Below are 12,595 nucleotides of genomic sequence, written 5' to 3' on the forward strand. Positions count from 1 at the left end.
GTGCTTTGCTTAATCCACTGGCAGCTGTGCACGTGTTCAGGTTTCATTTAGCCTGTTCTGCTACGTGATGCCAGGCCATGGCCAGTATCAGGCATGGCCAGTATCAGCCACAGGGCCACTGCCGGCGACATGAGAGTTGCTCCCGCGCTGTACATGAGGGCGTTGGTGGCAACGGGCTGGCCCGGATGCACATCCAGCTCTGGGCCCTCCCCAGGGACAGCGGGCTCCTGGAGGAGGACGGGTACATGCACACTTAAAGCACAGGGCTTCAGATCTGAGGACACTGGCACCAGTCTGCACCAGCAAGTCTCCATGTGGCCACATCCATGTCTCAGAGCCTCTGTTATGTGGGGACAGTCCCTAGGGTGGCAGCCAGCTCATCTCCTCCAACGCTGAGCAAAGGAGAACGCCTCTCCTGGCACATGAAGAAACTCTCCCAAGCCACAACTCATTGTTAAGTGGTTCCAAATAATTGTTTTTGTTTAACTCTCAGTGAGAGCAGGCCTGGAGTTGAGGAATAATGGTACAAACTGCTCATCAGCAGGAACAAGCCCTGGGGGCGACACACAAATTTACAGTTGACAATAACCTAAGACAGACACAGCTCTTTATTGTACACAGATGTTTCATTTCACCTCATCTCCTCAACTCAGAACATAAAATCATGCCTAATACGTTTAAGAAATGCTCCTAGGCATTTCCCTCTTTCCTTCCATTCCATATGGGCCTGGTCTTATGTTGCTCAGTTCAGGCAGAAAATACTCATCACAGCAGGGAGTATACGAAACTTTTTATCTCCTTAGTTTTAAAGGTGTGCTTGCAAGGTAGTAACCTGGGATGAAAGCATCCAAAACCTTTAAATAATAATAAAAAAATTATCTTATTTGCCACAGCTAATGTAAACAAAGTACAGGGATTACAAGCTACTGGACTGCTCATCACAGTCTGACTAAACAAACCTGGATTTCAACTTCTAATGAGTAATAAGATCACAGGATGTTTCAGGCATTATCTGGCCTAAAGTAAAACTAGAGAAATCTACTACTACCCATTCCCCTCCAGACTCCTCTGTGACTGCCTGAAACCTGGAATAGAAACGCTAGGGATGCAAGATCTCTCACAGACCAGGAAGGCATTGGTTGGGGATTTTTTCATGAACTTTCACAACCTTAAACCAGCTCTCAAACCTGTCTTGGAGCTCTCAAGATTTCGGGCTGAGCAAGAAATGCAGGCTTGGTTCTTCCTTTCTTTGGCCACTGAAGACAAGCATGTTCTGATTTAATTCATGATTTCAACGTCCCATGGGTTCGTTCTTCTGCTAGCAACCACACTGAAAATAAAGGTGCTGCCGGCAACAGCGTTGTCAATAAAGATGACTTACGTAACAGGCGTCAACTTGCTCTGCTGGGGCAATGTCATCTGTTGACATAAAAATCTGCCAGTACCATACAAGTTCTGGAAGAAACTCTGGGAGCACATCAGCTGAGTCGGAAGACCCCTTCCTCCACCAAGTATACACTTAACACATAAAAGTAAGAATGTCACACAGCGCCCATCCAAACTTTCAGACTGATCTGACCATACTACTACTATATTATGGTGGATATCGAAGCTCCAGGTTCGTCTCCTCCCAGGGAAATTTCTAGTCAAACAAGTCCAGAGAAATTAAATTGCTCTCATCACCTTGCTGTCCTCCTCTGAGCTTTCAACTCATGTCCTAATGGCTCACGAACGGCCACAAACATGATCTAAGCTCTTGTTGCTTAAATACAAGCAGCCCAACTGCTCCTAATACATTTGTATCCAAGGGCCTGGTACAGCCCCCTTTTCTCATTCAAGAATTGGTCTTGGTGCACCTGGGTTATGTGTCATATATTTTTTCATTGCTTTGCTTTTCATCCCTCATCAGCTTTCATCAGGTGCCTCCTCTCGCTAGTGTCAGAAGAGATGGAATAATGTGACATTTATTAGTATGATGAATCTGCAGAGCCTTGAAATGAAGTTCCAGATCTGAGAAAAAAGTTACTTTCTAGGGGAAAAGAAGAGAAGGAGTCACCATGTAGGAGGCAGTTTCAAGGCCATCCACGGTTACAGAGCAAATTAAACAGCTTAAACATCAAATTTCGTGTTTTACTTTTTTCCTCTAAAAGCCTGCTCTGCAAATGTGACTGGAGCCCTGAGAGCTTAGCTGGGCTTTACACACACATCCTCACTGATGTGAAAGATCCTGTTGGATAGGCCAAGGGACACTTAGGCCAGCCCATGGTCTCTTCGTGGCTTCCAATGACTAGTAGGCAATTCCTCCACATATCCCAGCAAAAGGGATGCTGCTATTGATGCACAAGGAAAGATGAAGCATTGCTCATTCTTTGCTTATCCTTTATGTGCTAGTCAGGAAGGAATGAAACATGCATTTAATCTCTGATCCACAGATGTGGCTGTGATGTGCATAGGGAGGGATAATGTCCCCTCGTCAATGCTCAGTGCAGAGCTTCCCTGGGAGGTTTATTCTTGGGGGGGGGGGGGGGGGGCAGCATCTGTGTTTCTCAGGTCTGTCTCAGAAGGGAAGGCAGTTCTTTGTGAGACTGTCTTCACCATAGCAACTGAGTGCCGAACAATGTCAAGACAAGCCCATGTGTAGGTTACTGATACCACAATTGTGTCCTGGTCTGTGCTGGCCAGGAGGGTCCTATGTAAGTGAACATGGACCCAAAGGATGGACTTCATCAAGCATTCAGACACTGTGGAGAACCAGTCTGGGTTTCATTCATTGATCCTAGACCAGCTTGTGATAAATGCCATCTACAGATTCTCCACTGTCTCTCACAGACACCCTCTCATAGGTTGTGTGGATTGCTCGCCTGTCAGGGAAGGCAGCAGCTCTCAGAAATATGTTGATGGGAAGAATAACCACTTTCTCACCACAAGAAACTCAGGTATGCTCTTTACAGCAGACTTGTGGAACTGGGCCAGGCCTGAGCATATTGCTGTGAATACCCCATACCTCCAGCTCACCTCTCTCTATCCCTGCAATGTATATATTTTTTAAGATAAAATGAGCTCAATGAACAAAGATGAGAGAATTGCTCCGCAAGGGTGCTTTCTATGGCATGCTGCTGGGACAGGGCGTAAAACTGTGTTGAGACATGTGAAGGACAAGGCCTGCGGGGACACCACTGGGAGACAGTCCCAAGCAGAGGGAGTGTACCGTACTGTCATGGGAGCAGAGTCAGAAATAAACTGTCCTCTCTTCAGTATCCAGATGTCTCTGATATACTTCAGGAGGACACTAACATGTAAATGACTGGAAGACCAGGAACAAAACATGGAGTGAATCAAATGACAGTTTAGATACCAGACACCAAAATTAAATCTCTACAGAACCCTCTGTATGGTCAACACCTTCAGTAACAATCCCACTGGCCATATGGAGATAAAACTGGAATAATGCTTTTCAGCTCTTTATTCATATACATCAAGGAAAAGGAGAGAGCTCACCACGAGATTGAAATACTGCAATAGGCCAATATAAAATCCTTTTCTGGATTTTCCAGTGGAGATTCTTGTGCTAGCAAAGATGATCAGACTCTAGAAGGGCTGGGTTGGAGCTTAGCTATGTGAAAGAAGATAGCAGCTAATCTTTGTGAATCTGCAGCAAGTCAACCCCCTGAAAACTGATAAGAGACACCATCCAAGAAATCCATCCGAAAATAAATGAAAGTGAAAACATACCTCAAAAATAGATTTTGATTATGGTGGAATCCAGGAGATATGTTAATTCTGAAGTTTTCCATTTTAGCATCAGAAATTGTGTTGGTCTGTCCATAAATGGACCACTGCAGGGCACAGAGAGAGGGGATATCTGTGGGGGAACATCCCTGCTCCAGAGGAACCCCCTGCGGTTGCCACACTGGGACAGGCATGACAAAACAGCACATTATGGGGGCAGGAAACAGGAACTCATTCAAAGAGGGTTTTCCCAGCATTTTATTTGCCAACTAGGGGTGGTGATCAGATGGACTGTCTCAGGGGGAGGAGTCCTGAGACTTTCCATCTTAGTTGGCATCTTAGAACAATAGCTCAATAGCTCCTCTACCACAAGCTAGGATTTGTATTTTTGACAAAGTTTTATAGAATAAGAACATTTTTCCAGGAAGAACTAATATCTACAGCATCAGGGTACGTGCCAGGCCAGAGGTCACTAGCAAATCCAGAAGGCCCCTTTTAACTGCAGGGACTAGTTACTGGCCACCAGCACCAACACTGCTGGAGATGCACCGATTTTCTTAGCTGTAGAACAAATACATGAAGGTCAGACTGCAGAAGTGTATTGCATCTGCTCCTCTCCCACTCTCCCTGAGGAGCAAGGAGCCTGGCCTAAGAGGAGGAGGTTTGGCACGATGGCAGCAGATATTAGCATGGACAGAAGCCTACAAACCCATCAGCACGTTCCACTGGGTTCTCATACACATCTTACAAAGCTCTAGAAGAGGATTTGGCTCCCAAACTTGTCAATTTATTTAATAGCTTCCCCAAATCATTTCAAATTCCAAAAAAATCAATGGGAAAAGCTCATATTTCATTGATTTTGAAACCCAACAAAGACAAAATCAATTGTGCCTCTGCCACTCTGGTTTCCCTGTTAAACACTGGCACCAAGACATTTTCTGTTTCCTGTACCACATGCTGGCTAATAACATGAGAAAAATCCACATTTCTAAAACTAAAGCAGCTCTTTATGAAGATGATGATTTACAGAGATTCTGGAGCAGCGGCTGTTAGTTCAGCCATGTGCACATAGGCTGGCTTTCTTACGCCTCTTTCAAAATCTTCCTCCTTCATCCTGCATTCATCCCTTCAAATTCTAGCTAAGCTACTGCTTGGTCAGTGGGCTTAGTAATAGGCTAAATTATGCTGCTCTTGTTAATGAATAATGGTCATGGTCATTTTACACTGCAGATAGCATAGAAGTAACAGGTACAGATATCCTAGATGGGGAGGGGTGAGAGCGTGTTAGCCCCTGCACTGGCCTCCAGCTCCTAAGAACCTTCCACAGCATTGGCAATTCAAACACTCCCACCTGCTTTGCAGCCCTGCGGTTTCTCCTCAGCTCCTTAAAAATCAGAGAAGTCACAGCACACACGGCCAAGAGAGAAGGAGCTGAGATGCTCTGCTGTGCCCCCTCTGTCTGCCGTGACCTGGGTGCAGCGGGGAGGCCAAGCACATCCTGCAGGACCGTGCTGCTCCCGCAGAGCTCAGGTAGTCACGCACACGTGCCCTCCCTGACGCGCCTCGGCTGGCTGCTGGCACGTGGCACAGAGGGGGCCTTCCTGGGGGCTGAGTGGGACAATGCAGGCATGGTGGTACGGGAACATGACAGCTTTGGGCAGAGGAGGGAAGACAGAGCCAGCCAGCTGGTTCCTCAAGGTACTCATCACTTCATGCCTTTCACAAATGGCCTGTGCTCCGGTGGAAAGGCAGGTTGGGCTCACATCCCTATGGCTCTAAGGAGAAAGCTGTTCTGCAGCCAGGAACCTGCTACTGACTTTGAGGCTAAATTCACCCGTGACCCTGTGGCGTCATGTGTCCTCGTGCCATTGCCCTTCCTGTGCTGCACCCCTTGCTGTATTCGCAGCAGGCGACTTGATCTCCTCTCAGCCCCCAGCACGCTGAGGCTGCCAGTCCAGCCCCTGCCGATCGCCACTCACAAGAGGCGCTCTCCAGCCCAGCTGGCCATCCTCCTCTTCTCACCTGTGCCTGTTTGACTTCATCGTTCCTGAAGGCAGGTGACCAAAACTGGATGCAGCATGCAGGCACAGCTGCAGCCTGGGACTGAGGGGCCTGCAGTCACCCCTGCATCTGCACATGCACTTCCTCCACCACCCACCTACGCTAACGGCACCTGGCATGGGTTTGCGTGTGCTCAGCCTGGGGTCTGGGGGTGCCCCTGCCCCTTAACCTCACGGCCGTACCCACAGGAGTTTCTATGGGGCGGTGCGCACGGTCTCACGCTACGGTTTGTTGCTGCTTTGAGCATGTGAGACTCCAGAGCAGAAGGCCCCAGACCTCAGGGGATACTACCAGACAGCACAACTACAGACCTTGATAGCACGGTCCAATGAGGATAACAATAAATGCTGGATAAAGAGAGAATAATATTTTACTATTCCCTTAAGGTCACTGTAATAATTTTCTTAGCAAAACAGCTGAGACCTACTGAAAACGTAGTGTCTCTTTCTTTAAAAATATGGGACAAAGTGAATAACACCAGATTGTCTCTTCTCCCTGAGCAGTTGGACAAAAGCTGTGCTTCCCTCCAGGAGACGCTGATCCTGGTTTATAAAAAGGAGGGGGGAAAGGGCCTTTAAAAGTAAATTAACATCAGCTTTTAATGAAAGTTAACAATTTAATTAAAGGAGCGAAAAGCTCGTGCATGGAGGCACTGTAGAGATGTATCATTCTTTAGGATATATGTGGCCTTTTCCCCAGGTCTGGTTGGGTCTAGGAAACACAGGCAGGACCAGCACTCCTGGTCCACGGTCTGTCCCCAGACTACCCTGACAACATATGAGGGGCAGAGACAGTCCCCCGGGGAAACAGCCCTGCCGCAAGGACTCTATGCAGGACCTTCCTCCACCCTTAAAACTGAAGGCTTGACTTTAAGTACTCTGTTACAGGGCTGAACTGTCCTTCTGACATGTGACATGTTTTTGAGTGAAGTGCGTGTTATTGAATAAAACATTGGCTATCCCCTAGAAAGTTGAGTTTATAAGAATATTATCCCTTGCTTCAGTGTTTCAGAAAAACACGCATATCCACAAACGCACATAAGCGCATACCACATACACCTATATATGCTTAGGGATTGCTGAACACCATCCATTTGGTCTAGGCACAGTGTCATAGCCTGAAGTAATCACACACTATTGCTCTGACAATAAAATAATAGCTTTCCAACTTCAAAGTAGTCAAAAGCATTTAGACAAAAGTGAGTTAATTTTTTTGTGGAGGAGAAAGACATGCTCAGACATGTGCACAAAAGAAAGGGTGGTCTTTCATAGCCCAGATTTTGTTTTTAGAGGATTTTTTGCATTATGTACCTCATTTCTATCAATACTCTGTACAGTAAACCACAACAGCTGTACAGATGCAACTGTGGTTTATGACTCTGCCGATACACTGCCCTACATTCAACCTCTGCTCCATCCTCCGCTCCTTTCTGTACACCGCTCCCCACTCCCTCCTGCTGCTGGCCCATGCGCCTCTCACCACACGTGCTCTTTGAAACCCCCCTTTTGCTGTTGCTGTAAGGATGTGAGTTTAGCCATTACTCCTTGTCAACACATTGCTTAAACTGTGAGCTTGGAGTTGTTACATCTGTCTCACCATGATAACTAATTTGCACCCTATTATATGCAGAAAGAGTTGTGCTCTGGAGCTAATGGATGAAATAATCTAGAATGACAGAAGCACTTCACCTTGGACGGTCTCAAGCTGTAGGGCTGAACATTGCCAGCTCTCAGAGCTCCCCATGTATTCCTGTCAGAGTGAGGCTGTGGCCATTTTGCATAGACTTTCTGCTGTTTATGCATTTTTTTAAATTCATTTATGCATTTTAAATGAATTTTTAAAGACTCTTGCATCTACAGATGAATATATTGCACTTGCAGGAATCCCCTTTCCCACAGAGAGCAGGACTGCTCACAGAATTACTCACCAAATGAACCAGTCTCACCCAACAGTCCATGACCAGAAGCACTAGATGATAGGAAAAAACCCACCCCAGTTCCACACACTGGTGTGAGATTTGTCAATGTTCATAGCTACAGCAGCAACTTGAACCAAGTTTAAGAAAGGAGCAGCCCAATATCCCTGAGCAGAGCCGGGCAGACAAGACGCTACTGACGGCGCACAGTAGAGCTCTAATGCACTGGATGCTTGCCTCAGCCCAGGCATCATCTCTTCTCCCCACCCACCTAATTTCTCACAACTAGAAAAATCAATCTTTTGTGAACTGCTTCCCTGCCACCAAATTTCTCTGCAGCTGGCTAGTGGGTCCCAGAGATACAGGAGGGGCCAGAGAAACTCAGACAGGTACCTACAGGCAGAGCATGATCACACAGCCTCATTTCCTCAGGAAGGCAGCCTGGAAATCACAGCAGGATGCTCAGTAAGTCTCATGCATGTGGATAAAGTGCCAGCTCCACAGGCCCTTTACAAAGGCTGGAATACAAGAAAATGCCATTTACCTTAATGGAAAGAGCACCAGAACCTCATGCAAATACCATGCCTTAGAGGAAACCGAGCTACGCGCGCTGAATGCCAGCAGCCCGTGAGAGCCGCGCTGCCCTCGGTGCTGGCAGGAGCCAAGGACAAGGCGCTGGGTGCGAGGGGCAGCCCCGCTGCCCTGTGCGGCGAGGCTGGGTGCTGCAGTGACCCCCGAGGAAGCTGCCCTGCAGGTGGTGGCAGTGGGACACTGATGAGCCACCAGTGGGAGGCAGCCCTGGCCCCACACAGCCCTCTGCAGTGCAGCACAGCTGCCTCCAGCGCAGGTGGCTTTTAACCCTCTGGGTGTGCAAGGAGAAAAGTGTACGTTAGAGGCAGGAGGTGAATCTCCTTCTGTCATGCTTTGAGAAAGGCAGAAAGCAGGAAACATCCTTTATTTGGCCTCTGCATAGATTAGTTTTTGTCCTCATTTTTCTATTGGTTGCTCCCTGATTTATGGCCTTCCTGAGACAGAGACGTGGCTGGGGAGAAGCTCCCCTGCGGGAAACAGCAGCTCTCTTGCTGGACTTGTTTGGTGGGTTTATTGAGATCTCCAGTCCATTAGCAGCTTCCATGAACAATAAATGCATACTCAAAAAAAAAGAAAAAAAGAAAGAAAAAAATATATTATTACAAGGAGCAAAGCCTCAATGAGTTCCATCACTTTTCCCAGCTGCTGCTGTGTCTAATCATTTTTGCAGCGTATCAGGAAGTGTGAAATCACCAATTAATTTTATGACTGCGATTTTCATCACAGAGAGTAGGGACCTGAATCCTCTCTCCCTCAGTGCATTTGCAGGTGCAAGTTCATTCTCAGCTACTGAGTCTCCCCCCTCACCCCAGGTACTGATGCGGAAAGTGAAGAGACAAAACACTCCAAACCAGCTTGCCCCTTTGCTGTGGTGGAAACATGCAGGCAAGCTCTAGTCCTTGCTACAAAAACCTCCCAGGATGCCGAGCAGGTGAAGTTTCCTTCACAGATTTCTCACCAGCACACAGTAAATAACACGTGCACAGAGCTCACCCCAGGCTCTGCTGCCTGGAAAGGACTCTTGCACCCTCGCCGCACCAGTCAGGGCACAGCTCTGCGCTTAGGCCTCCAGGCTGCAAAGCACCGAGTGCCCAGACCCAGCGTCAAGGCACTCGTGCCCAGCAGTCATAACTATCTGAGCAGTTGCATCACCCTCAGTCAGGTCAGCATCTGGTACGACCAGTTCTGGGAATGCAAGCTGCTGACCTGCGAGCAGTAACACCAGCTCGGTGTTACTGCAGTGCACAGGGGTAGATACAGACAGCTTTCAGTCACTTCAGCAAAGTGCAGATTATTCTGAGATAAAGCCAAATCCTGCTCCTATGGAAAGTCGCTGGAGTTTCATCACTGTTAGCAATACAGTCCGTGTTACACTACAGCAGCTGCTTAACAGCCTAGAGAAACAGTGCGGAGCGGCAGAGGGCAGGAAGCGAAGCGTGCTGTGTCCAACACCTTCCAAGGGGAATTCTCAGAAGCAGAATGAAATTTGGACTCTATCCAGAACATTACAGCTACCAACTCCCTTGTGGAAAATATCACCAGACCTTTAATGACAACTGCTGAGCTTATGTCTTCTGCTAAAAGACAAGATCACAGCAAACAGGGCATCGGTTTGCTCCTGACCCTGAACTGGACCTGACACTATTGCAGTCCCACTGGCACGGGCTCAGCCCCCAAAGAGAAGAATGCATCATGTGTGGAGACCTCCAGGCACATCCTGCTCCGCCGGCTGCGCTGCAGGAATCCCCTTCTCACATACTGGCCAGGCACAAGGTCACTGGTGGCCCTGGCATTACACACACACATTAATAAGGCTGCTGGGAAAGTGGATTACCCGAGAAAGCCACAACTCTCCTGCCTCCCTAACACAAGGTGACATTAGGCAGCACATGTGAACGGACACTCCTGCGAGGCATGTGCCTCGAACGCGTGCAGCAGTGAAGGCTAACGTGGGCCGGGTTAGCACACGTGGCTGCAGGTCCTGCCTGGCTTCCCCCGTGTCCAGAACAGGACGAGTAGGTCAGAGCACTGGGCCAGAGGCAAACCTTTAGTCAAGATACAAAACTGAATGGAAGTTTTATAGGCTAAGATTAAAGGGGAAGTACTTCAAAGACTGCAAGGCATTAATTTTCCTTTTGCTGTGGTTTTCCTTCTCCCTTGTTTTAATATGATGGATCACCTGATAACGACAGGCGGTGGCTCTGACTGACGTGCATATCCAGGATAAAGGAGAACAGGAAATTAGATCTGAGGCTTTATACTGTATTTTAGTGAGTTCTGGAGTCACCAGAAAGAGACCCTTGGTCAGATTGCTAATGCCATCACATTCCCCACAGCTGCAGACATGCAGTCATGTGTTCAATTTCCTGCTATCACTCGTTGTGTCTACTGTGCAGCCAAAGAACAGGAATATGAAGTTTATCTGATTTAGAGATGTACATGAGTGAAGCACAAGCTCTAGCTACAGTAGGAAATTGAACTGTTGATGAAAATGGTTTTCAACAGGGAGCCTCCTCCTCCTCTCCCTGCTCACTCCCTTCTGTTGTTGTCCAGGGCTTAAGTGCTAAAGCGGACAGGTCATAACTGTTGCCACTTTCAGCAAGAGCTCAATGAACTGTTTTAGTATTTGCTTTTCTAACCACACTTCTCCCTGCTGTTAGGAAAGCTCTCTCTCAGCAAAGTTCATTGAGACCCTTCCCCTGTGCCTGGCTCGGCATCCCAGCTCCTCTGCACCATTGTGAAGGTAGTACACTGAGCACACAACCTTAGTTACCTTTGCTCTGATGCCTTCTGCATCCTGCAAGAAAAGCTGTTTTGATGCTTTTAGAGAGGCTGGAGAAAGGAGGGGCACCACAACAGAGCAGATGCAGGTTTGCTAATACATTTGGGTTCAGATAACCAATGTGGCCCTGCAGGAGCTGTCAGCACATTGGGAATCCATCCCTCTTGCAGACCTTGCTGGACCCTCAAAACCAAATTGCATCACATGCTTTCTCAACTGCTAGACAGGCAGCACAGCACTCCCCTGGCAGGGACCATGAGACTTGTGGATGGAGAGTCCACATCCTGATGGCATACTGGGCAAGCTGAGCCCTGGATCCCACCCTGCTGACTTTTTGGAGGAGATGAAGCTTATGAATTCCAGCCTGGAGAAGGACTCAAACATCTTCATACCTCAGAGGTTTGTAATCCAGCCCCTGGACTATAGCCACCACTCATATCTCTGTACATACAGCTATTTGCACATCTAGATTGCAGCCTGGATAAAAGACAGATGCAGTGAAATATTCAGACAAGGTTTTTGCTCTAGTTCAGCCAGCCAGTCCTAAACAAAGTATGCTGGATATTTCATGAAAACTGTGTGTTTTTATTTCAGATCTGTGGGCTGGACAAGCATCTGAATTCACATGTGTGTAAGTTGGTTTCCCAACTTTGGGGGGGTGGAGGGTCTGCATTACACCCCCCTGCCCCCAGCAAGCTATAACATAATTGCCACTCCACCTTAAAAATGACAGCAACACATATTCTTGCCTTGCTGGTCCATCAGACTTGAATGTAATAGACACAATATTGATGCAGCAACCTGATGTAATCAAGAACTATAAAAGGCAAAGCAGTAAATCATTTGGATGCAACAGTCTGTGCACTTAGCTGTTCTTTATGTTTTCTAAAACATCCAGTAAACAAAACTGCATTCAACTATAAACAGTCACACAGGAATTTTCCTTACAAAACTTGTGCTCTTGCAGAGGACATGGTGGCAGGGTAGGAATATGGCTGCAAAGTAGGTCAAGAAATGTCTAGGCATATTAAGAATTATTTTTCCTCTTTTTCTTTCCTGCAAGCAAATCATCTGAAAACTTACCCCACTGATGAGCACAGCTCTTGGAAAAGTTGGCTTCACTGTTCCTTGGGTTAAAGAGTCAATTATATTCTTCACTGAAGTTTCCTCTCAGTGCTCTCTAGGATTGACCATCAAGTGTGCTCGTAACATCTACAATTAGAGCTGCTAGAGTTGCAGCTCTGAGAGAAGCTGGTGCAACACCTGCTGAAAATGAAGAGCTAGGTCTGTCTCTCAGGCTTGAATTAGGAGCACAAAGACCTGCCCTGTTATGAAGGAGCTGTCTGGGCAGAGGTAGAAACACTGACTGCAGCTTTTCTCCTGAATGGGAACTGCTGTTCTCCTAGAAGTGCGAGTTCAGGTAAGCTAAAGAAATAAACGTGTGTGCAAGAAAAAGAGGTTCTCACTAGAGAACGAAGGAGGCCAAAATCTCAACCACAGCATAGCAGTGGGTCACA

Source organism: Dromaius novaehollandiae, chromosome 5 (assembly GCF_036370855.1).
Source record: "Dromaius novaehollandiae isolate bDroNov1 chromosome 5, bDroNov1.hap1, whole genome shotgun sequence".
Lineage (NCBI taxonomy): Eukaryota > Metazoa > Chordata > Aves > Casuariiformes > Dromaiidae > Dromaius > Dromaius novaehollandiae.